At 46.8% G+C, this 23,684-nt stretch overlaps 1 non-coding gene and 1 pseudogene across 1 annotated transcript; one reads left to right on the top strand and one right to left on the bottom strand.

The window, feature by feature from the left end:
* LOC144166055 (uncharacterized) overlaps nt 1–23,684 on the top strand; it is a 123,468-nt pseudogene that overhangs the window by 11,051 nt on the left and 88,733 nt on the right.
* On the bottom strand, nt 9,462–9,534 carry Trnai-uau (transfer RNA isoleucine (anticodon UAU)). Its single transcript has one exon. It is a non-coding gene; the product is annotated as a tRNA-Ile (tRNA).

The raw sequence follows: 23,684 nt of genomic DNA, 5'->3' as shown, positions 1-23,684 counted from the left end.
CGGGTTAGGAGGGAAAGATTTACACCCTTTGCAGCTCTGTAAACATGTAGTAGCACTGTTTTTCTCCAGTTGGTCACGCTTTCGGAACGTGTTACCGAAGTATCTTCTTTGATCTGGTGTTTCGCAGTACTGGGCGACAAATTTGCAGACGGACGTCGTTGTTACGCTGCCAGACTCATTCCAGTAGATTTTCCTCCTCACGAATGCATGACGAGGGGCACTTAGCGCAAAAATATTGTATAGGACACCAGGCGGCCGATCCTTTGTCGCACTGTCTTTCACATTTTCTTTCTAGTAACGTTGAAAAAGAACTTGGCAGATCGCTTCATCTGGCACAGAAACTCCGGCGCGCCTTTCTCGCTCACCTGAATTATCGTATTACCCCAGGCACTTTCGTACACCGCGTAAGAATGCATTTATTGTTACCGGCCCAGTACGCAGCCGAATGAAAATTCTGTAATCAGTTAGGTACGCTCCGTCATATAATTGTGGACTGCAAGAAAAACCCCGACCTGCCACCCCTTCCAAATGCCCTTTTCCCAGAGCAGTGTGAGATACTGCTGTCTAGCGGTCGCCTGGAGGACCACGCACTCCGTGTAACCAAAGGTACGACACCACGGTCAACACAATGCTTCCGTAAGGATTCACCCCTACATTTGCAGCACAATAAATGTTTCATCTCTCTCTCTCTCTCCCCCTATCCCCACCATCTTCGGATATGGGCCACACTCGGCGGATAGAATGGCTAACGATAGAAAGGGGGGTCCTACCAGGTGTTTGTTTTTGTTATGCAGTTAATTTTGTTGCCCTTTACTTTTTTACTAGACCGCTACCTTTAAAAATGCATCTATCAAAGCAAAATATTTAGGTCATCAACTTGAAATTGAAAACCATAATAAAATAGTGAAAAAATGGGCACAAGGCTATCCGCGATGCACCACATAAAAAGACCCAAATATTCATTTTTTTACTTTACTTTCAAGAGAACGAAATAAAAAACGTAAATTGACATGATTAACACGTTAGGCAAATACAATAAATGCTTCATAACGTTTGCATGCCGAAGCAGGCTGACTGCCAACCATTGGCAATACATCGGGGGCTGGTCGGTGGCCAACGGAGTTGGCCTGCCGGTCCAGGTTAAACGTTGGGCTGTGGTCTGTGGCCAACGAATCGGGCTTTAGGTTGGCCGACGACGTTTTTCTAAGACCCGGTTATACGTTGGGCGGTGGTCTGAAGCCAACCACTCGGGCTTTGGTTGGCCAACGACATTTGGCGACTGCCGTTTTTCTTTAGTTTTTCCACGGCGCGTCACGTGTAAGTGCGAGAAGTTAACCGTACCTCGGGCCAAGCTACACGGCCAACACGGCCAAGATGCTGGGGATAGGGCCAAGCTACACGGCCAAGATGGTGTGGATAGGGTGGAGAGAGAGAGAGAGATGAAACATTTATTGTGCTGCAAATGTAGGGGTGAATCCTTACGGAATCCTTACCACAAGCAGAGCCCCAAATATTCACTTCCCTTTGAGGTTTATTTTATTCTTTTTAAATCGTAGCACGCTTTAAATACTGGTGGTGACGGAAAGAAAAGTTTAAGTGTATTTTTTGCGGTTTTCATCCGTGCAGAATGCGACGCCATATTTCATGGCGTAATTAGTATTAACTCTATGGTAAACATAAGCGCTAAAAATCAGATACATGTCCTGCATTCATCATACATGTCCAATAGTTAATAGCTGCCAATAAAACCTGACGTTTTTATTTTGGCTTTGTCTGGTGCAACATGGGGCTTCCGAGCCGATTACCCCCCGAACGGGCTGCTGCGCTCCACGGAAGTGACGTGCGCCAACAAAAAAAAAAATTGCGTAATTGCATGAAACTGCTGTTATTGCAATAGTATTACATATATTTTGGCTGTGACAAACTAATATTACGAAATTCAAGATTTAGTTTTAGGTCCAGTTGAATGTCTCTTAATATGACGTTAATTAGTCACTGTGATGTCATAGACATACTTTGTAGCTATTTGCATTATATTTTTCTCTGCGAAACTCTTGTCGAAGTTGTGTAAACAAAGCACTTTTTATAGATTTACAACTGGTTTCACGGATGACCTACGGACGAGAGGCACGGAGGTGTGGCCGAATTCCTCCATGCCAAATTCGACCGAAGAGCGAATTTGGGTCCGTACTGGCATCTGTAGGTGTATAGTGTACTAGAATTGTATTCTAGTACAGTATAGTATAGGCTTCTAATACACTATAGAAGCTACAATTATAGTGTACTACATATAGTGTACTACATAAGCTACATATAGTGTACCGCATATAGTGTACTACATATATGCTACCATAGTGTACTACAATTCTAGTACACTATACTAGGGGCTTGTTCTGTTCCGTAGTACGTCTGTTCCGAGTTTGTTCCGTTGGCCTGTTTCAAATAATATGGCTTCGCGTGGTGCCGAGGCAAGCAAGAATGTACGAGCGTCGGCGTTGTGTGGAGTTGCTCACGAGGGGTGCGGTGTGTTTTCGTTTACCATATGAGGTGTTTACCTCCAAGCTGTCAAGACCCGTGTCTCCGCGCTTGTACCTTGTGCAGTAATTCCCAGTCTTCAAAGTCCGATAACTATTCGTGGCAGCAACGAGAAGTCGTGGTCAGCGCTTGCGCAGAGCGCAGTGTTTTCATATCGAATAAGTACGCGGGAATTTCCGCCGGATCAGACCCAAATGTTGCCCCAAAATGTGCTGCAAGGTACAAAGCACCAGGTTGCGTTTAAAACGCGACCGATTTGTGTGATGCGTCGTAGTTTTCCCGAGGTTTATTGTTTGTCGCGGGTGAATGAATACGAGTTACACAAGGACCTCACCGAATTTTCCCTCAGAATGAGGCTGAAGAAATTCTTTTCCGATAAGCAAGACAATAGTGAAATCAATGACCGCGCACTCCGTGCACCAAGCACTTGGACACCAGATGCCGATGAATCTCCAGAACTCGATTTGTATATAAAATCAGTATCAAAAGAAATATTAATCTCAACCAAGAAATCAAATAAACGCAAGAACTTGACCCCCTCAGAAGAAGTCACTCTAAATAACCTAGCAGCCAGAACGGACATAATAATTAAACCTGCAGACAAAGGAGGTAGCGTGGTCATCTTACCAATGGAAAAATATAAAGATGAGGCCTATAGGCAGCTTAACAACCATGGTCACTACCAGCCTTTAGACCATGATCCTACCAACGAATACAGTCAAACGATACTTCGCACTCTCACAGATCTGCTGGCCGGAGAATTAATCACCACAACAGAACTAAACTTCATGAGACCGACGAACAAGCAAGCAGGACGTTTCTACCTCCTCCCTAAAATACATAAAGTCCCCACAGAAGCATTGTTTTCAGCTGACATTCCGGGAAGGCCCATAGTTTCTAACAACAACACCCCCACGGAAACATTGTCTGGGTTTCTGAATCACCATTGCAGACATTCCGACTTCTCTTCCTTCATTTGTTGAGGACACCCCACACTTGCTTCGCATAATAGAAACAATAAACGATGGTGGGCAAATACCCAATGACACCCTTCTGGTCACGCTCGACATCTCCGCCCTCTAAACGAACATTCCCATCACCGAAGGAATAGAAGCTACATCAAAGGCCTTAGCAGAAAACCGACACCAACATGTGTTGGAAGTCTACATTACCTTACTAAAATTAGTTCTAGCTCTGAACTATTTCGAGTTCGACTCATCTTACTACTTGCAAGTTTTTGGAACCAGCATGGGCACTCCTTTCGCACCCACCTACGCCAATATTTTTATGGGAAAACTTGAAGCTTCGCTCTTAGACTCTTTCCCCCTCAGACCGAAGGTTTATCTTCGATACATAGATGACATCTTCATAATTTAGGAGCACGGCCACACAGCCCCAGAAAGTTTCATTTCGCATCTTAATTCTTCGCACCCGACCAATGAATTCTCATACCAGTACTCGGATAAACAAGTGAACTTTCTAGACACCACTGTTGTTCTTGACAATGATAAACATAAAACCACACTTTATAGGAAACCAACGGACAGGCAACAGTACCTAGACTACACCAGTTATCACCCACGACACTGCAAACAAGCTATCTTTGTAGGACAGGCTACCAGACTAAGAAGAGTATGCAGTTATAACACAGACTATATAAAACACCTTAATGAACTAAAGTCCACCCTGGCAAGCAGGAATCACCCGGTCAGCTCGCTGGATATGGCTTATGAAACAGCATCCAAGCTAGAAAGGGACGAAGTGCTCAAGCAACAACGTCGAAACGAAAACGCCCGACCACCAGCCTTAATAACCAAATTCTCAAACGCGCTCCCTAACATAAACAACATCCTGCGGAAATACTACCCCATTCTAGCCAATAATGACCGACTTAAAAAGACGTTCCCGGAAGCCCCAAGAGTTACCTACAGAAGAAACAAGAACCTTAAAGACATTTTAGTGCATGCCAAAATTAGCGCTTCCCAGGAACCAGTCATCAGCCCTTGCCTCCGCCCTAGATGCAAGACCTGCAAACATCTGCAGACGGATTTCATTGTCAATAGCACTGCCAGCCAATACGTTCACAAGATTAATTCCAACTTCACTTGCAATTCTTCTAACATTGTATATATGCTAGAATGCTCATTCTGTCAAAAGCAGTACATTGGAGAAACGAGTCAACCTATGAACTTACGCCTGAATGGACATCGGGCCGACACTCATAACAGTGCCTCCATAGCAGTCGCGCAACACTTCAACCAGCCGAACCACAATTTCGATGATCTCAAGCTCTATATTCTGCAGTCAAACTTTAAGTCTCCAAGGGACCGGAAATACAGAGAATCGTACTTAATCCATAAATTCAACTGCCTGGAGACGGCTGGAATCAATGCTTCGAAAGGAAGCTTAGAAACCTTACGGTATCTGAATCGAACAGAAAAATAATGCTCTTACAAAAAGTGGGCATCTCCATTCGCAATATTCCCGCCTGCCCATCCCCAATGCTGATACGTGATTACAATTTCTGTGCTTTTCTTCCCCCCCTTTTTTTCTGTGTTGCTCCAAGCCGAGTTCGACATACCACGCGCACGCGCCTCCCGCGACCTTCGGCATTTTGTCTTACTACCTACTTTACACACACACACGCAAAAAAAAGAAAAAAAAGAAAACAGAAAAGAAGTCCTTAAATGTACCGCAAAGCTCCGCGCGAGTTGCACCCGCGTATACCCCTTCTGTTCTTCTGGGAACACTGACCTCCGCAGTCAAAATTCTTCAAACTATAGAAGAACTAAAAGTTGGGCTAGTTGGTATGTGTTCATCTCGGTGGAATACAGAAGCGCTAAAAAAACAAGGACGAAGGAAGAAGTAGACAACACGGCGCTTACTCGCAACTACTCGTTTATTGAAAAACATACAAATATATACCATCCAGAGTACACGTGGTCGGATTCCCTCCCCCTTTTTTTCACAAACCATTACAAGACTTAACAGCCGTCGAGGTACATGCGGCAGAAAAAAATATATAAGATCCAACACACGCCAAACGTAAAGTACGCAAACCCTGAAAACAGCGCCACAACCTTAGATAGACCAAAGCATTAGTTCCGCAACGTGTGACACAGATAGGAGTATTCCTTGTCGGTCAAATTGAGGGAGGGGGCGCTGACACAGCGTTTCCCACACCTTTTAATGTGGAATGATTCAATAACTTCTCTCGTGGTTTTGTCCCGAAGTTTTGATAAAACTGAAGCCTCGCAAAAAATCGGTGTACATCCACACACAGAACAGTGTTTCGCCAAGTTAGAGCTATCCTTCGACTTAACAGAACTTCGATGCTCTTGCAGGCGTATATTCAAGCATCGCCCAGTCTGGCCCACGTAGATATGGCCACAATTCAACGGTAGGCAATAAACAACACACGTTGCACAACGAACAAAGGGGGGGTTGTGCTCTACTCCGCAATTTCGTTTTCTTGGGCATTTTTTACTATTTGATAATAACCTATCTACTTTGCTACACACACCGTTCAGTTTATTCGAAGCCGAGAAAACCACTCTAACATCAAACCTATTGGAAACATTCTTTAACCCATGCTCCAACTTATGCACGTAGGGAATGACTGCCTGTTTTGTGGGCTGTTTTTCGCTGCCCTTTTCCTTGGCCGCCCAATTAGACTTCACACACTTTATTAACTTCAGAACAACCTTCCTCACGACCGATTCTTGAAAACCAGCCTTGTTTAGTCTATCTAATTGATTATGAAAACTTGTGGACACTCTATCAGAACAAGATTTTGTAATGGCTGAGCGCAGACAAGAAGCAGCAATTCCCATCTTTACTACCTTCAAACTATCTTCAAACTATACGGGCTGTTGCTGTTTACGAGTTTTCTCTCTTGCACACAGTTCAGTAACCTTGTAATTGCCCCCCCAAAACGCCCCTCTCGTCCCCGATCTTCCCGGAAGCCTCCTTTGAGATCGCCCGGCCCCACCGCAGCCCAGCTTAAGCCGTTCCCCCCTGTTTTCTCCGACTCTCGCGTAGTCTTCCCTCTTTCTCTACTGCAAGGTCCTGTCACAAGAACCACACCTCCCTTTCTCTCTCACTTTTTCGCTCCATTCAACCGAGCGTTGACCCACTCTGCTGTCCTCCTTCCGGCCACGCTTTTAACGACCTCCCCCTTTCTCTCCAACTCAATCTGTATCTATAAAACAGTGTGCCAGAGATGAACCCTGATGCCTTGAAAAAGGCAAGTCTCCTTGTCGAAACGTTGGCAGAGGTTTGAGGCTGCTACCTTCTCCAAAATATTATTTCTATTATATATATATATATATATATATATATATATATATATATATATATATATATATATATATATATATATATATATATATATATGGAGTAGTAGAACTTTGAAGATGGTGGAGAACACAAGAGAAGAAAAACTTCGAACAAGGTAAAAGCACGATTGTGGCCTACGTTTCAGCAAAAAAAATATAAATATAAATATATATATTTATATAGATAGAAAATAAGGGTTGGCAGTCAAGAAAACCTCGGAAAGCAAAGGGGAGGTTGTGGTGGGTCGTAGAAAGAGATGAATTTTTTGAGTCGAAAAGAAAGTGGTGAAAAAATGCCCGCCAGGTGGGATCCGAACCCCGACCTCCAGAATACCGGTCTGGTGCGATACCACTACGCTACCGGCGGGGCTGTTTCCCCAGCACTTTCTCGGGTATTTATGTTAAGGTATTTTTGTTTCCTGCACTTGGGGGTGGCAGCCAGCGCCACTCGGACTACTCGGGGTAAGGGGACCTTCTTTTAACCCCGGGCCGTGACTCGAGTGTCTACGACATGTCGAGAGTGGTCGACCAGCGTTGAACCCTCTTAAGCTCCCTTTGGCACCAAGACTGCCAGAACAGAGGCCCTCGCTAAGCATGTAGCGAATCAGAAAATGGGAAATGAGGGGCTCTGTGAAATAAGACAGAAAATAAGGGTTGGCAGTCAAGAAAACCTCGGAAAGCAAAGCGGAGGTTGTGGTGGGTCATAGAAAGAGATGAAGAATTTTTTGAGTCGAAAAGAAAGTGGTGAAAAAATGCCCGCAGGGTGGGATCCGAACCCACGACCTCCAGAATACCGGTCTGGTGCGATAACCACTACGCTACCGGCGGGGCTGTTTCCCCAGCACTTTCTCGAGTATTTATGTTAAGGTATTTTTGTTTTCTGCACTTGGGGGTGGCAGCCAGCGCCACTCGGACTACTCGGGGTGAAGGGGACCTTCTTTTTAACCCCGGGCCGTGACTCGAGTGTCTACGACATGTCGAGAGCGGTCGACAAGCGTTGAACCCTCTTAAGCTCTCTTTGGCACCAAGACTGCCAGAACAGAGGCCCTCGTTATGCATGTAGTGAATCAGAAAAGAAAACGAGGGGCTCGTTGAAAATAAAAAACAAATAACGGTTGGCAGTCAAAGGGGAGGATTTGGTAGGTCATTGAAACAGATAAAGAATTTGAAAAGAAACAAAGAAAGTGGAGAAAAAAGGCCCGCCAGGTGGATCTGAACCCACGACCTCCAGAATAGTGGTTTGGTGCGATGACCACTACGCTACCGGCGGGGCAATTTTCCCCTCCACATTCTGGGGCATTTATGTTTAGGTATTATTGGTTCCTTTGCTTGGGGTTGTAGCCAGCGCCACACGGACTACTCGGGGGGAAGGGGACCTTCTTTTTAACGCCCGGGCCGTGTTTCTAGGGTCTTCGAGATGTCGAGAATTGTCGATCAGCGTTGAACGATCTTAATCTTCCTATGGCACCAAGACTGCCAGAACAGAGGCCCTCGCTATGCATGTAGTGAATCAGAATAGGAAATGACGGGCTTGCTGAAAATAACACAGAAATAAACGTTGGCAGTCAAATAAACCTCGGAAAGCAAAGGGGAGGATGTGGTAGGTCATTTAAACAGATAAAGAATCTGAAATGAAACAAAGACAGTAGAGAAAAAAATGCCCGCCAAGTGGGATCCGAAGCCAGGACCTCAAGAATGGTGGCTTGGCGCGATGACCACTACGCTACCGGCGGGGCGATTGTGCCCTCCACTTTCTGGGGTATTTATGTTTAGATATTTTTGGTTGCTGTGCTCGGGGGTGGTAGCCATCACCACTCGGACTACTCGTGGTGAAGGGGACCTTTTTTTTTTAACCCCCGGGCCGTGACTCTAGAGTCTACGACATGTCGAGAGTGGTCAACCGGCGTTGAGCCCTCTTAAGCTTCCTATGGCACCAAGACTGCCAGAACCAAGGCCCTCGCTCTGCATGTAGTGAATCAGAATAGGAAATGAGGGGCTTGTTGAAAATAACACAGAAATAAGCGTTGGCTGTCAAATAAACCTTGGAAAGCAAAGGGGAGTATGTGGTAAGTCATTTAAACAGATAAAGAATTTTAAAAGAAACAAAGTAAGTGGAGAAAAAATGCCTGCCAGGTGGGATCCGAAGCCACGACCTCCAGAATAGTGGTTTGGTGCGATGACCACTACGCTACCGGCGGGGCGATTGTGCCCTCCACTTTCTGGGGTATTTGTGTTTAGGTATTTTTGGTTGCTGTGCTTGGGGGTGGTAGCCATCGCCACTCGGACTACTCGTGGTGAAGGGGACCTTTTTTTTTAACCCCCGGGCCGTGACTCTAGAGTCTACGACATGTCGAGAGTGGTCGACCGGCGTTGAACCCTCTTAAGCTTCCTATGGCACCAATACTGCCAGAACCGAGGCCCTCGCTATGCATGTAGTGAATCAGAATAGAAAACAAGGGGCTCGTTGAAAATAACACACAAATAAAGGTTCGCAGTCAAATACACCTCGGAAAGAGAAGGGGAGGAAGTGGTAGGTCATTGAAACAGATAAAGAATTTGGAAAGAAAGAAATACAGTGGAGAAAAAATGCCCACCAGGTGGGATCCAAACCCACAACCTCCAGAATATAGATCTGGTGCGATAACCACTACGCTACTGGTGGGGCGATTTTCCCCTCCACTTTCTGGGGTATTTATGTTTAGGTATTTTTGGTTTCTGTGCTTGGGGGTTGTAGCCAGCGCCACTCGGACTACTCGTGGTGAAGGGGACCTTTTTTTTACCCCCGGGTTGTGACTCCAGTGTCTACGACATGTCAAGAGTGGTTGACCAGCGTTGAACCCTCTTAAGCTTCCTACGGCACCAAGACTGGCAGAACAGAGGCCCTCGCTATGCACGTAGTGAATCAGAAAAGAAAACAAGGGGCTCGTTGAAATTAACACAGAAATAAGGGTTGGCAGTCAAATAAACCTCGGAAAGCAAAGGCGAGGATGTGGTACGTCATTGAAACAGATAAAGAATTTGGAAAGAAAGAAATAAAGTGGAGAAAAAATGCCCGCCAGGTGGGATCCGAGCCCATTACCTCCAGAATACCAGTCTGGTGCGATAACCACTATGCTACTGGCGGCGCAATTTTCCCCTCCACTTTCTTTGGTATTTATGTTTAGGTATTTTTGGTTCCTGTGCTTGGGGGTGCTAGCCAGCGCCACTCGGACTACTCGTCGTGAAGGGGACGTTTTTTTTAACCCCCGGGCCGTGACTCTACATTCTACGACATGTCGATAGTGGTCTTAAGTTAAGAGCGTTGAACCATCTTAAGCTTTCTATGGCACCAAGACTGCCAGAACAAAGGCCCTCGCTATGCATGTAGTGAATCAGAATAGAAAATGAGTGGCTCGTTGAAAATAACACAGAAGTAAGGGTTGGCAGTCAAATAAACCCAGGAAAGCAAAGGGGAGAATGTGGTAGGTCATTTAAACAGATAAAGAATTTGGAAAGAAAGAAAGAAAGAAAGAAAGCTGAGAAAAAATGCCCGCCAGGTAGGATCCGAACCCACGACCTCCAGAATACCAATCTGGTTTGATAACCACTACGCTACCAGTTGGGCGATTTTCCCCTCCATATTCTGGGGTATTTGTGTTTAGGTATTTTTGGTTCCTGTGCTTGGGGGTTGTAGCCAGCGCCACTCGAACTACTCGGGGTGAAGTGGACCTCTTTTTTAATCCCCGGGCCATGACTCTAGAGTCTACGACATGTCGAGAATGGTCGACCAGCGTTGAACCCTCTTAAGCTTCCTATGACACCAAGACTGCCAGAACAGAGGCTCTCGCTATGCATGTTGTGAATCAGAATAGAAAATGAGTGGCTCGTTGAAAATAACACAGAAGTAAGGGTTGGCAGTCAAATAAACCTCGGAAAGCAAAGGGGAGAATGTGGAGGTCATTGAAACAGATAAAGAATTTGGAAAGAAAGAAAGAAAGAAAGCTGAGAAAAAATGCCCGCCAGGTAGGATCCGAACCCACGACCTCCAGAATACTAATCTGGTTCAATAACCACTATGCTACCGGTGAGGCGATTTTCCCCTCCGTATTCTGAGGTATTTGTGTTTAGGTATTTTTGGTTCTTGTGCTTGGTGGTTGTAGCCAGCTCCACTCGGACTACTCGTCGTGAAGGGGACGTTTTTTTTAACCCCCGGGCCGTGACTCTACATTCTACGACATGTCGAGAGTGGTCGACCAGCGTTGAACCCTCTTAAGCTTCCTATGGCACCAAGACTGCCAGAACAGGAGTCCTCGCTATACATGTAGTGAATCAGAATAGGAAATAAGAGGCTCGTTAAAAAAAACACAGAAATAAGGGTTGGTAGTCAAATAAACATCGGAAAGCAAAGGGGAGGACGTGGTAGGTCAATGAAACAGATAAAGAATTGGGAAAGAAAGAAATAAAGCGGAGAAAAAATGCCCGCCAGGTGGGATCTGAACCCACGACCTCCACTATACCTGTCTGGTGGGAAAACCACTATGCTACCGGTGGTGCGATTTTCCCCTCCACTTTCTGGGGTATTTATGTTTAGGTATTTGTAGTTTCTGTGCTTGGGGGTCGTTGCCAGCGGCACTTGGACTACTCGTTGTGAAGGGTACCTTCTTTTCAACCCACGGGCCTTGACTCTAGTGTCAACGACATGTCGAGAATTGTTGACCTGCGTTGAACCCTCCTAAGCTTCCTATGGCACCAAGACAGCCAGTACAGAGGCCCTCGCTATGCATGTAGTGAATCAGAATAGAAAACAAGGGGCTCGTTGAAAATAAGAGAGAAAAAAGGGTTGGCAGTCAAAGAAACCTCGGAAAGCAAAGGCGAGGATGTGGTACGTCATTGAAACAGATAAAAAATCTGGAAAGAAAGAAAGTGGAGAAAAAATGCCTGCCAGGTGGGATCCGAACCCACGACCTCCAGAATACCCATCTGGTGGGAAAACCACTAAGCTACAAGCGGTGCTATTTTTCCCTCCACTTTCTGGGGGATTTATGTTTAGGTATTTGTGGTTCCTGTCTTGGGGGTTGTAGGCAGTGCCACTCGAACTACTCAGAGTGAAGTGGACCTTTTTTTTATCCCCCGGGCTGTGACTCTAGAGTCTACGACATGTAGAGAATGGTCGACCAGCGTTGAACCCTCTTAAGCTTCCTATGGCACCAAGACTGCCAGAACAGGGGCCCTCGTTATGCATGTAGTGAATCAGAATAGAAAAAGAGGGGCTCGTCGAAAATAACACAGAAAAAGGGGTTGGCAGTGAAATAAACTTCGGAAATCAAAGGGGAGGACGTGGTAGGTCATTGAAACAGATAGGGAATTAGGAAAGAAAGAAATAATGTGAAGAAAAAATTCCCGCCAGGTGGGATCCGAACCCACAACCTATAGAATACCGGTCTGGGGCGATAACCACTACGCTACCGGCGGCGCGATTTTCGCCTCCACTTTCTGGGGTATTTATGTTCAGGTATTTGTGGTTCCTGTGCTTGGGGGTTGTAGCCAGCGCCACTCGGACTACTCGTGCTGAAGGGGACCTTTTTTTTAATCCCGGGCGTGACTCTAGAGTCTACGACATGTCGAGAGTGGACGGCCAGCGTTCCACCCTCTTAAGCTTCCTATGGCACCAAGACGGCCAGAACAGAGGCCCTCGTTATGCATGTAGTGAATCAGAATAGAAAAAGAGGGGCTCGTTGAAAATAAAAAAGAAATAAGGGTTGGTAGTCAAATAAACCTCGGAAAGAGAAGGGGAGCAAGTGGCAGGTCATTGAAACAGATAAAGAATTTGGAAAGAAAAAAAAAGTGGATGAAAATGCCCGCCAGGTGGGATCCGAACTCACGACCTCCAGAATACCGGTCTGGTGCGATAACCATCACGCCACCGCCGGCGCGATTTTCCTCTCCACTTTCTGGGGTATTTATGTTTAGGTATTTTTTGTTTCTGTACTTGGGGGTTGTAGCCAGCGCCACTCAGACTACTGGTGGTGAAGTGGACCTTTTTTTTAATCCCGAGCGTGACTGTAGAGTCTACGATATGTCGATAGTGGTCGACCAGCATTGAACCCTCTTAAGCTTTCTATGGCACCAAGACTGCCAGAACAGAGGCCCTCGCTATGCATGTAGTGAATCAGAATAGAAAATGAGGGGCTCGTTGAAAATACCACAGAAATAAGGGTTGCCAGTTAAATAAACCTCGGAAAGCAAAGGGGAGGATGCGGTAGGTCATTGAAAACAACAAAGAATTTGGAAGGAAAGAAAGAAAGCTGAGAAAAAATGTGCGCCAGTTGGGATCCGAACCCACGACCTCCAGAATACCAATCCGGTTTGATAACCACTACGCTACCGGCGGGGCGATGTTCCCCTCCACATTGTGGGGTATTTATGTTTAGGTATTTTTCCTTCCTGTGCTTGGGGGTGGTAGCCAGCGCCACTCGAACTACTCGGGGTGAAGGGGACTTTCTTTTTAACTCCTGGGTCATGACTCTAGTGTCTACGACATGTCGAAAGTGGTCGACCAGCGTGAACCCTCTTAAGTTTTCTACGGCAGCAAGACTGCCAGAACAGAGGCCCTCGCTATGCATGTTGTGAATCAGAATAGGAAAAGAGGGGCTCATTGAAAATAACACAGAAAAAAGGGTTGGCAGTCAAATAAACCTCGGAAAGCAAAGGGGAGGTTGTGGTAGGTCATTGAAACAGATAAAGAATTTGGAAAGAAAGAAAGAAAGTGGAGATAAAATGCCCGTAAGTTCGGATCCGAAACCAAAACCCCAGGATACCGGTCTGGTGGGATAACCACTACGCTACAGGCAGCGGGATTTTCCCCTCCACTTTCTAGAGTATTTATGTTTAGGTATTTTTGGTTCCTGTGCTTGGGGGTTGTAGCCAGCGCCACTCGGACTACTCGTGGTGAAGGGGACCTTTTTTAACCCCCGGGCCGTGACTCCACAGTCTACGACATGTAGAGAGTGGTCGACCAGCGTGAATCCTCTTAAGTTTTCTATGGCACCAAGACTGCCAAAACAGAGGCCCTCGCTCTGCATGTTGTGAATCAGACTAGGAAAAGAGGGGCTCATTGAAAAGAACACAAAAAAAGGGGTTGGCAGTCAAATAAACCTCGGAAAGCAAAGGGGAGGGTGTGGTAGGTCATGGAAACAGATAAAGAATTTGGAATGAAATAAAGAAAGTGGAGAAAAAATGCCCGCAAGTTCAGATCCGAACCCAAAACCCCAGGATACCGGTCTGGTGGGATAACCACTACGCTACAGGCAGCGCGATTTTCCCCTCCACTTTCTGGGGTATTTATGTTTAGGTATTTTTAGTTCCTGTGCTTGGGGGTTGTAGCCAGCGCCACTCGGACTACTCGTGGTGAAGGGCACCTTTTTTTTTAACCCCCGGGCCGTGACTCCAGAGTCTACGACATGTCGAGAGTGGTCGATCAGCGTTGAACCCTCTTAAGCTTCCTATGGCACGAAAACTGCCAGAACAGAGGCCCTCGCTATGCATGTAGTGAATCAGAATAGAAAACAAGGGGCTCGTTGAAAAAAACACAGAAATAAGGGTTGGCAGTCAAATAAACATTTGAAAGCAAAGGGATGGACGTGGTAGGCAATTGAAACAGATAAAGAATTTGGAAAGAAAGAAATAAACTGGAGAAAAATGCCCGGCAGGTGGGATCCGAACCAGCGACCTACAGAATACTGGTCTGGTGCGATAACCACTACGCTACCGGAAAGGCGATTTTCCCCTCCACTTTCGGGGGTATATATATTTAGGTATTTTTTGTTTCTGTGCTAGGGGGTTGTAGCCAGCGCCACTCGGACTACTCGTGGTGAAGGGGACCTTTTTTTAACCCCCGGGCCGGGACTCCAGAGTCTACGACATGTAGAGAGTGGTCGACCAGCGTTGAACCCTCTTAAGCTTCCTATGGCACCAAGACTGCCAGAACAGGGGCCATCGCTATGCTTGTAGTGAATCAGAATAGAAAACAAGGGGCTCGTTGAAAAAACACAGAAATAAGGGTTGGCAGTCAAATAAACATTTGAAAGCAAAGGGATGGACGTGGTAGGCAATTGAAACAGATAAAGAATTTGGAAAGAAAGAAATAAACTGGAGAAAAATGCCCGGAAGGTGGGATCCGAACCAACGACCTACAGAATACTGGTCTGGTGCGATAACCACTACGCTACCGGAAAGGCGATTTTCCCCTCCGCTTTCGGGGGTATATATATTTAGGTATTTTTTGTTTCTGTGCTAGGGGGTTGTAGCCAGTGCCACTCGGACTACTCGTGGTGAAGGGGACCTTTTTTAACCCCCGGGCCGGGACTCCAGAGTCTACGACATGTAGAGAGTGGTCGACCAGCGTTGAACCCTCTTAAGCTTCCTATGGCACCAAGACTGCCAGAACAGGGGCCATCGCTATGCTTGTAGTGAATCAGAATAGGAAATGAGGGGCTCGTAAAAATAACACAGAAATAAGGGTTGGCAGTCAAGTAAACATCGGAAAGCAAAGGGGAGGACGTGGTAGGTCATTGAAACAGATAAAAAATTTGCAAAGAAAGAAAGAAAGTGGAGAAAAATATGCCCGCAAGTTCGGATCCGAACCCAAAATCCCAGGATACCGGTCTGGTGGGATAACCACTACGCTACAGCCGGCGCGATTTTCCCCTCCACTTTCTGGGGTATTTATGTTTAGGTATTTTTGGTTCCTGTGCTTGGGGGTTGTAGCCAGCGCAATCGGACTACTCGTGGTAAAGGGCACCTTTTTTTTAACCCCCGGGCCGTGACTCCAGAGTCTACGACATGTCGAGAGTGGTCGACCAGCGTTGAACCTTCTTAAGCTTCCTATGGCACGAAGACTGCCAGAACAGGGGCCCTCGCTATGCATGTAGTGAATCAGAATAGAAAACAAGGGGCTCGTTGAAAAAAACACAGAAATAAGGGTTGGCAGTCAAAAAAACATCGAAAAGCAAAGGGGAGGACGTGGTAGGTCAATGAAACAGGTAAAGAATTTGGAAAGAAAGAAATAAACTGGAGAAAAAATGCCCGCCAGGTGGGATCCGAACGAACGACCTACAGAATACTGGTCTGGTGCGATAACCACTACGCTACCGGAAAGGCGATTTTCCGCTCCACTTTCTGGGGTATTTATGTTTAGGTATTTTTTGTTCCGATGCTTGGGGGTGGTAGCCAGCGCCACTCGGACTACTCGTGGTGAAGGGGACCTTCTTTTAAACCCCCGGGTCGTGACTCTAGTGTCTATGACATGTCGAGAGTGGTCGACCAGCGTTGAACCCTCTTAAGCTTCCTATGGCACCAAGACTGCCAGAACAGGGGCCCTCGCTATGCATGGAGTGAATCAGAATAGGAAATAAGGGGCTTGTTAAAAATAACACAGAAATAAGGGTTGGTAGTCAAATAAACATCGAAAAGGAAAGGGGAGGACGGGGTAGGTCATTGAAACAGGTAAAGAATTTGGAAAGAAAGAAATAAACTGGAGAAAAAATGCCCGCCAGGTGGGATCCGAACGAACGACCTACAGAATACTGGTCTGGTGCGATAACCACTACGCTACCGGAAAGGCGATTTTCCGCTCCACTTTCTGGGGTATTTATGTTTAGGTATTTTTTGTTCCGGTGCTTGGGGGTGGTAGCCAGCACCACTCGGACTACTCGTGGTGAAGGGGACCTTCTTTTAAACCCCCGGGTCGTGACTCTAGTGTCTATGACATGTCGAGAGTGGTTGACCAGCGTTGAACCCTGTTAAGCTTCCTACGCAACCAAGACTGGCAGAACAGAGGCCCTCGCAATGCATGTAGTGAATCAGAATAGAAAACAAGGGGCTCGTTGAAAATAAAAAGAAAATAAGGGTTGGCAGTCAAATAAACCTCGGAAGGCAAAGGGGAGGATGTGGTAGGTCATTGAAACAGATAAAGAATTTGGAAAGAAAGAAAGTGGAGAAAAAATGCCCGCAAGTTCGGATCCGAACCCAAAACCCCAGGATACCGGTTTGGTGGGATAACCACTACGCTACAGGCGGCGCGATTTTCCCCTCCACTATATGGGGTATTTATGTTTAGGTATTTTTCGTTTCTGTGCTTGGGGGTTGTAGCCAGCGCCACTCGGACTACACGTGGTGAAGGGGACCTTTTTTTAACCCGCAGGCCGTGACTCCAGAGTCTACGGCATGTCGAGAGTGGTCGACCAGCGTTGAACCCTCTTAAGCTTCCTATGGCACCAAGACTGCCAGAACAGGGGCCCTCGCTATGCATGGAGTGAATCAGAATAGGAAATAAGGGGCTTGTTAAAAATAACACAGAAATAAGGGTTGGTAGTCAAGTAAACATCGAAAAGCAAAGGGGAGGACGTGGTATGGCATTGAAACAGGTAAAGAATTTGGAAAGAAAGAAATAAACTGGAGAAAAAATGCCCGCCAGGTGGGATCCGAACCAACGACCTACAGAATACTGGTCTGGTGCGATAACCACTACGCTACCGGAAAGGCGATTTTCCTCTCCACTTTCTGGGGTATTTATGTTTAGGTATTTTTTGTTCCGGTGCTTGGGGGTGGTAGCCAGCGCCACTCGGACTACTCGTGGTGAAGGGGACCTTCTTTTAAACCCCCGGGTCGTGACTCTAGTGTCTATGACACGTCGAGAGTGGTCGACCAGCGTTGAACCCTCTTAAGCTTCCTATGGCACCAAGACTGCCAGAACAGGGGCCCTCGCTATGCACGGAGTGAATCAATAGGAAATAAGGGGCTTGTTAAAAATAACACAGAAATAAGGGTTGGAAGTCAAATAAACATCGAAAAGCAAAGGAAAGGACGTGGTAGGTCATTGAAACAGATAAAGAATTTGGAAAGAAAGAAATAAAGTAGAGAAAAAATGCCCGCCAGGTGGGATCCGGACGTCGTACCTGTCTGGTGGGAAACCACTACGCTACCGGCGGCGCGATTTTCCCATCCACTTTCTGGGGTATTGATGTTTAGGAATTTGTGGTTGCTGTTCTTGGGGGTCGTAGCCAGCGCAACTCGGACTACTCGTGGTGAAGGGGAGCTTCTTTTTAACCCCCGGGCCTTGACTCTAGTGTCAACGACATGTCGAGAGTGGTTGACCCGCGTTGAACCCTCTTAAGCTTCCTGTGGCACCAAGACTGCCAGAACAGAGGCCCTCGCTATGCATGTAGTGAATCAGAATAGAAAACAAAGGGCTCGTTGAAATTAACACAGAAATAAGGATTGGCAGTCAAATAAACCTCAGAAAGCAAAGGCGAGGATGTGGTACTTCATTGAAACAGTTAAAGAAATTGGAAAGAAAGAAATAAAGTGGACAAAAAATGCCCGCCAGGTGGGATTCAAACCCACAACCTCCAGAATACCGGTATGGTGCGATAACCACTACGCTACCGGTGGGGCGATTTTCCCCTCCACTTTCTGGGGTATTTATGTTGAGGTATTTTTGGGGGTTGTAGCCAGCGCCACTCGGACTACTTGTGGTGAAGGGGACCTTTTTTTTAACCCTCGGGCCGTGACTCCAGAGTCTACGACATGTCGAGAGTGGTCGACCAGCGTTGAACCCTCTTAAAGGAGCCATGAAGAGAATACAAAAGTTTGTTTTATTTGAAAGATTAGATGTTTCATAGTACCCCAAGTGCTTTCCCGGAAGCAAATGATGCTTTATTCACTGAGAAATAAGGCAATTTAAGCCAACATTTTAAATCTCCTGCTAAAATTGAACATTCTGTGACGTGTACAATGGCGTCATAGAGCCGGTCCATGAAACAGATACTTAGTATGTCGACTCCATATAGCACCCACACGCAGGAGTCAATCAAGACGGCGGCCATTTTAAAAATACTAGTAAAACCTAGTGCACCCGCAGTCCTAGTCATGGAATCGCCTGATCCGGAGAACAAAACTCTCGCCGATGAGCTCGGGGTTGCATTTAACAACCTCACACCGCAAAAACACTCAATGCTTCTAAGTGCACGAGCGGCAAGAGTTGTGGGATACGCGGTGGACGGGAAAGCGACCATTCCGTGATAGCCACAACAGACGAACGCCCAGCCGTCGGCACCGCTGCCTCGTCAGCCCCGTCGCGACGGACGAATATAGACTGGTACGTATGTGCCGTATTTTGATTACTGTTAATAATAGTTCAATTTCAGTAGCAGTACCACTTATGCCAGTTGGCCGGTGTCGTGTATGGAAAGCCGTTCACGCGAGCTCTCTGCTTCGACCAGAAAGATACGAGCGTCAATGCGTGGTGTTTACAGCATTTTTTTCCCCAAGGTCAGAGCGATTTGACGAAGTCGGCGACGAGCGCCAGCATGTCCCAGGAGTGAGCTAACGTAAGGGTCCCTGCCGTAACTGAACAAACTGAAGTTTTCAGTGGTTGTAAACTGGAAACGAGCTGGTAACGACAGCAGCAAGCCAACACCATTTGAAACTTACGCGACGACTGGCACTATCTGGTCGCTTCTTGCTGTTCCTTACTCCCCTCGTTTCTATTTTTACCTTTGCTGGTTGGCGATATGACGGCCAACCTCCTGTGAAGGGATTACGATACGAAGAAAGGTCGCGGCTGTGCGTGCTGGAACGGTTCATTGGCCCCGAAGAGCCTCGAACCCGAAAATTTGTCTGCGCGACGGCGAGATGTCGAGCTCGGCCGGCGCGCTAGTTTCGTACGCATTGGCGCACACGCTTGCGAGTTCGTTCGGACCTTCAACCGTTTACTCCACCGTTCTTTGTCATAAAAAGAATGTGCAGTATGTTTCACGGGCATTTAGCTCGCTGTGCAAGCTGTAAGCCCTGCCTAACATGCGTTTGCTTTTGCCGGCCTCCGCCAATCGCAGAGCATTCCGAAGTGACATCACAGGTTCTGTTGCGGAAAATGAGCTGGTGGGTCGCATGGTCATTTCCTTTTTTCCTAATTATGTAGCTTATTTGAGCGAAGTTTGCGGTATAAGTTGTGTCGTTATGGTTCTAACGAGGCAATCTTTCGAATGAACCAAACTTGTGCTTTCTCTTCATGGCTCCTTTAAGCTTCCTATGGCACCAAGACTGCCGGAACAGGGGCCCTCGCTATGCATGTAGTGAATCAGAGTAGGAAATAAGGGGCTCGTTGAAAATAAGACAGAAATAAGGGTTGGCAGTCAAATAAACATCGGAAAGCAAAGGGGAGGACGTGGTAGGTCATTGAAACAGATAAAGAATTTGGAAAGAAAGAAATATTGTGGAGAAAAAATGCCCGCCAGGTGGGATCCGAACCCACTACCTATAAAATACCGGTCTGGTGCGATAACCACTACGCTACCGGGGGCGCAATTTTTCCCTCCACTTTCTGGGGTATTCATGTTCAGGTATTTGTGGTTCTTGTGCTTGGGGGTGCTAGCCGGCGCCACTCGGACTACTCGTCGTGATGGGGACCTTTTTTTTAACCCCCAGGCCGTGACTCTAGAGTCTACGACATGTCGAGAGTGGTCGACCAGCGTTGAACCTTCTTAAGCTTCCTATGGCACCAAGACTGCCAAAACAGAGGCCCTCGCTATGCATGTACAAATTGGAATAGAAAATGAGTGGCTCGTCGAAAATAACACAGAAGTAAGGGTTGGCAGTCAAATGAACCTCGGAAAGCAAAGGGGAGAATGTGGTAGGTCATTGAGACAAATAACGAATTTAGAAAGAAAGAAAGAAAGCTGAGAAAAAATGCCCGCCAGGTGGGTTTCGAACCCACGACTGATTGATTGATTGATTGTGGGGTTTAACGCGCCGACGCAACGCAGGCGATGAGGCGCGCCGTAGTGGAGGGCTCCGGATTAATTTTGACCACCTGGGGGTCTTTATCGTGCGCCGAAATCTCGTACACACGGGCGTTTTTGCTTGTCGCCTCCATCAGAAAAGCGGCCGCCGCGGCCGGGAATCGAACCCGCGACCTCGTGCTCAGCAGCGCAACGCCTTAGCCACTGAGCCATCGCGGCGGGTCGAACCCACGACTTCCAGAATACCAATCTGGTTCGATAACCAATACGCTACCGGCGGGGCGATTTTCCCCTCCGTATTCTGGGGTATTTGTGTTTAGGTATTTTTGGTTCCTGTGCTTGGGGGTTGTAGCCAGCGCCACTCGAACTACTCGGGGTGAAGTAGATCTTTTTTTTAACCCCCGGGCCGTGACTCTAGAGGCTACGACATGTCGAGAATGGTCGACCAGCGTTGAACCCTCTTCAGCTTCCGATGGCACCAAGACTGCCAGAACAGAGGCCCTCGCTATGCATGTAGTGAAATAAATAGGAAATGAGCGGCTCGGTGAAAATAACACAGAAATAAGGGTTGGCAGTCAAATAAACTACGGAAAGCAAAGGGGAGGACGTGGTAGGTCATTGAAACAGATAAAGAATTTGGAAAGAAAGAAATACACTGGAGAAAAAATGCCCGCCAGGTGGGTTCCGAACCCATGACTTCCAGAATACCAATCTGGTTCGATAACCACTATGCTACCGGCGGGGCGATGTTCCCCTCCACATTCTGGGGTATTTATGTTTAGGTACTTTTGGTGCCTGTGCTTGGGGGTGGTAGCCAGCGCCACTCGAACTACTCGGGGTGAATGGGACCTTCTTTTTACTGCCGGGCCATGACAGTAGTGTCTACGACATGTCGAAAGAGGTCGACCAGCGTGAACCCTCTTAAGTTTTCTATTGCACCAAGACTGCCAGAACAGAGGCCCTCGCTATGCAAGTAGTGAATCAGAATGGGAAAAGAGGGGCGCTTTGAAAATAACATAGAAATAAGGGTTGGCAGTCAAATAAACATCGAAAAGCAAAGGGGAGGATGTGGTAGGTCCTTGAAACCGATAAAGAATTTGGAAAGAAAGAAAGAAAGTGGAGAAAAAACGCCCGCAAGTTCGGATCCGAACCCAAAACCCCAGGATACCGGTCTGGTGGGGTAACCACTACGCTACAGGTGCGCGATTTTCCCCTCAACTTTCTGGGGTATTTATGTTTAGGTATTTTTGGTTTCTGTACTTGGGGGTTGTAGCCAGCGCCACTCGGACTACTGGTGGTGAAGTGGACCTTTTTTTTAATCCCGAGCGTGACTGTAGAGTCTACGATATGTCGAGAGTGGTCGACCAACATTGAACCGTCTTAAGCTTTCTATGGCACCAAGACTGCCAGAACAGAGGCCCTCGCTATGCATGTAGTGAATCAGAATAGAAAATGAGGGGCTCGTTGAAAATACCACAGAAATAAGGGTTGCCAGTTAAATAAACCTCGGAAAGCAAAGGGGAATATGTGGTAGGTCATTGAAAACAAAAAAGAATTTGGAAGGAAAGAAAGAAAGCTGAGAAAAAATGTGCGCCAGGTGGGATCCGAACCCACGACCTCCAGAATACCAATCTGGTTCGATAACCACTACGCTACCGGCGGGGCGATGTTCCCCTCCACATTGTGGGGTATTTATGTTTAGGTATTTTTCCTTCCTGTTCTTCTGGGTGGTAGCCAGCGCCACTCGAACTACTCGGGGTGAAGGGGACCTTCTTTTTAACTCCTGGGTCATGACTCTAGTGTCAACAACATGTCGAAAGTGGTCGCCCAGCGTGAATCCTCTTAAGTTTTCTATGGCACCAAGACTGCCAGAACAGAGGCCCTCGCTATGCATGTGTTGAATCAGAATAGGAAAAGAGGGGCTCATTGAAAATAACACAAAAAAAGGGGTTGGCAGTCAAATAAACCTCGGAAAGCAAAGGGGAGGATGTGGTAGGTCATTGAAACAGATAAAGAATTTGGAAAGAAAGAAAGAAAGTGGAGAAAAAATGCCCGCAGATTCGGATCCGAACCCAAAACCCCAGGATACCGGTCTGGTGGGATAACCACTACACAACAGGCAGCACGATTTTCCCCTCCACTTTCTGGGGTATTTATGTTTAGGTATTTTTTGTTCCTGTGCTTGGGGGTTGTAGCCAGCGCCACTCGGACTACTCGTGGTAAAGGGCACCTTTTTTTAACCCCCGGGCCGTGACTCCAGAGTCTACGACATGTAGAGAGTGGTCGACCAGCGTTGAACCCTCTTAAGCTTCCTATGGCACCAAGACTGCCAGAACAGAGGCCCTCGCTATGCATGTAGTGAATCAGAATAGAAAACAAGGGGCTCGTTGAAAAAAACACAGAAATAAGGGTTGGCAGTCAAATAAACATCAGAAAGCAAAGGGATGGACGTGGTAGGTCATTGAAACAGATAAATAATTTGGAAAGAAAGAAATAAACTGGAGAAAAATGCCCGGCAGGTGGGGTCCGAACCAACGACCTACAGAATACTGGTCTGGTGCGATAACCACTACGCTACCGGAAAGGCGATTTTCCCCTCCACTTTCTGGGGTATTTATATTTAGGTATTTTTTGTTTCTGTGCTAGGGGGTTGTTGCCAGCGCCACTCGGACTACTCGTGGTGAAGGGGACCTTTTTTTAACCCCCGGGTCGTGCCTCTAGTGTCTATGACATGTCGAGAGTGTTTGACCAGCGTTGAACCCTGTTAAGCTTCCTACGGCACCAAGACTGGCAGAACAGAGGCCCTCGCAATGCATGTAGTGAATCAGAATAGAAAACAAGGGGCTCGTTGAAAATAAAAAGGAAATAAGGGTTGGCAGTCAAATAAACCTCGGAAGGCAAAGGGGAGGATGTGGTAGGTCATTGAAACAGATAAAGAATTTGGAAAGAAAGAAAGTGAAGAAAAAATGCCCGCAAGTTCGGATCCGAACCCAAAACCCCAGGATACCGGTCTGGTGGGATAACCACTACACTA

Source organism: Haemaphysalis longicornis, unplaced genomic scaffold, assembly GCF_048455015.1.
Source record: "Haemaphysalis longicornis isolate Haplotype H1 unplaced genomic scaffold, Haemaphysalis longicornis Haplotype H1 scaffold_1, whole genome shotgun sequence".
NCBI lineage: Eukaryota > Metazoa > Arthropoda > Arachnida > Ixodida > Ixodidae > Haemaphysalis > Haemaphysalis longicornis.
This window is presented reverse-complemented; position numbering and strand designations above follow the sequence as displayed.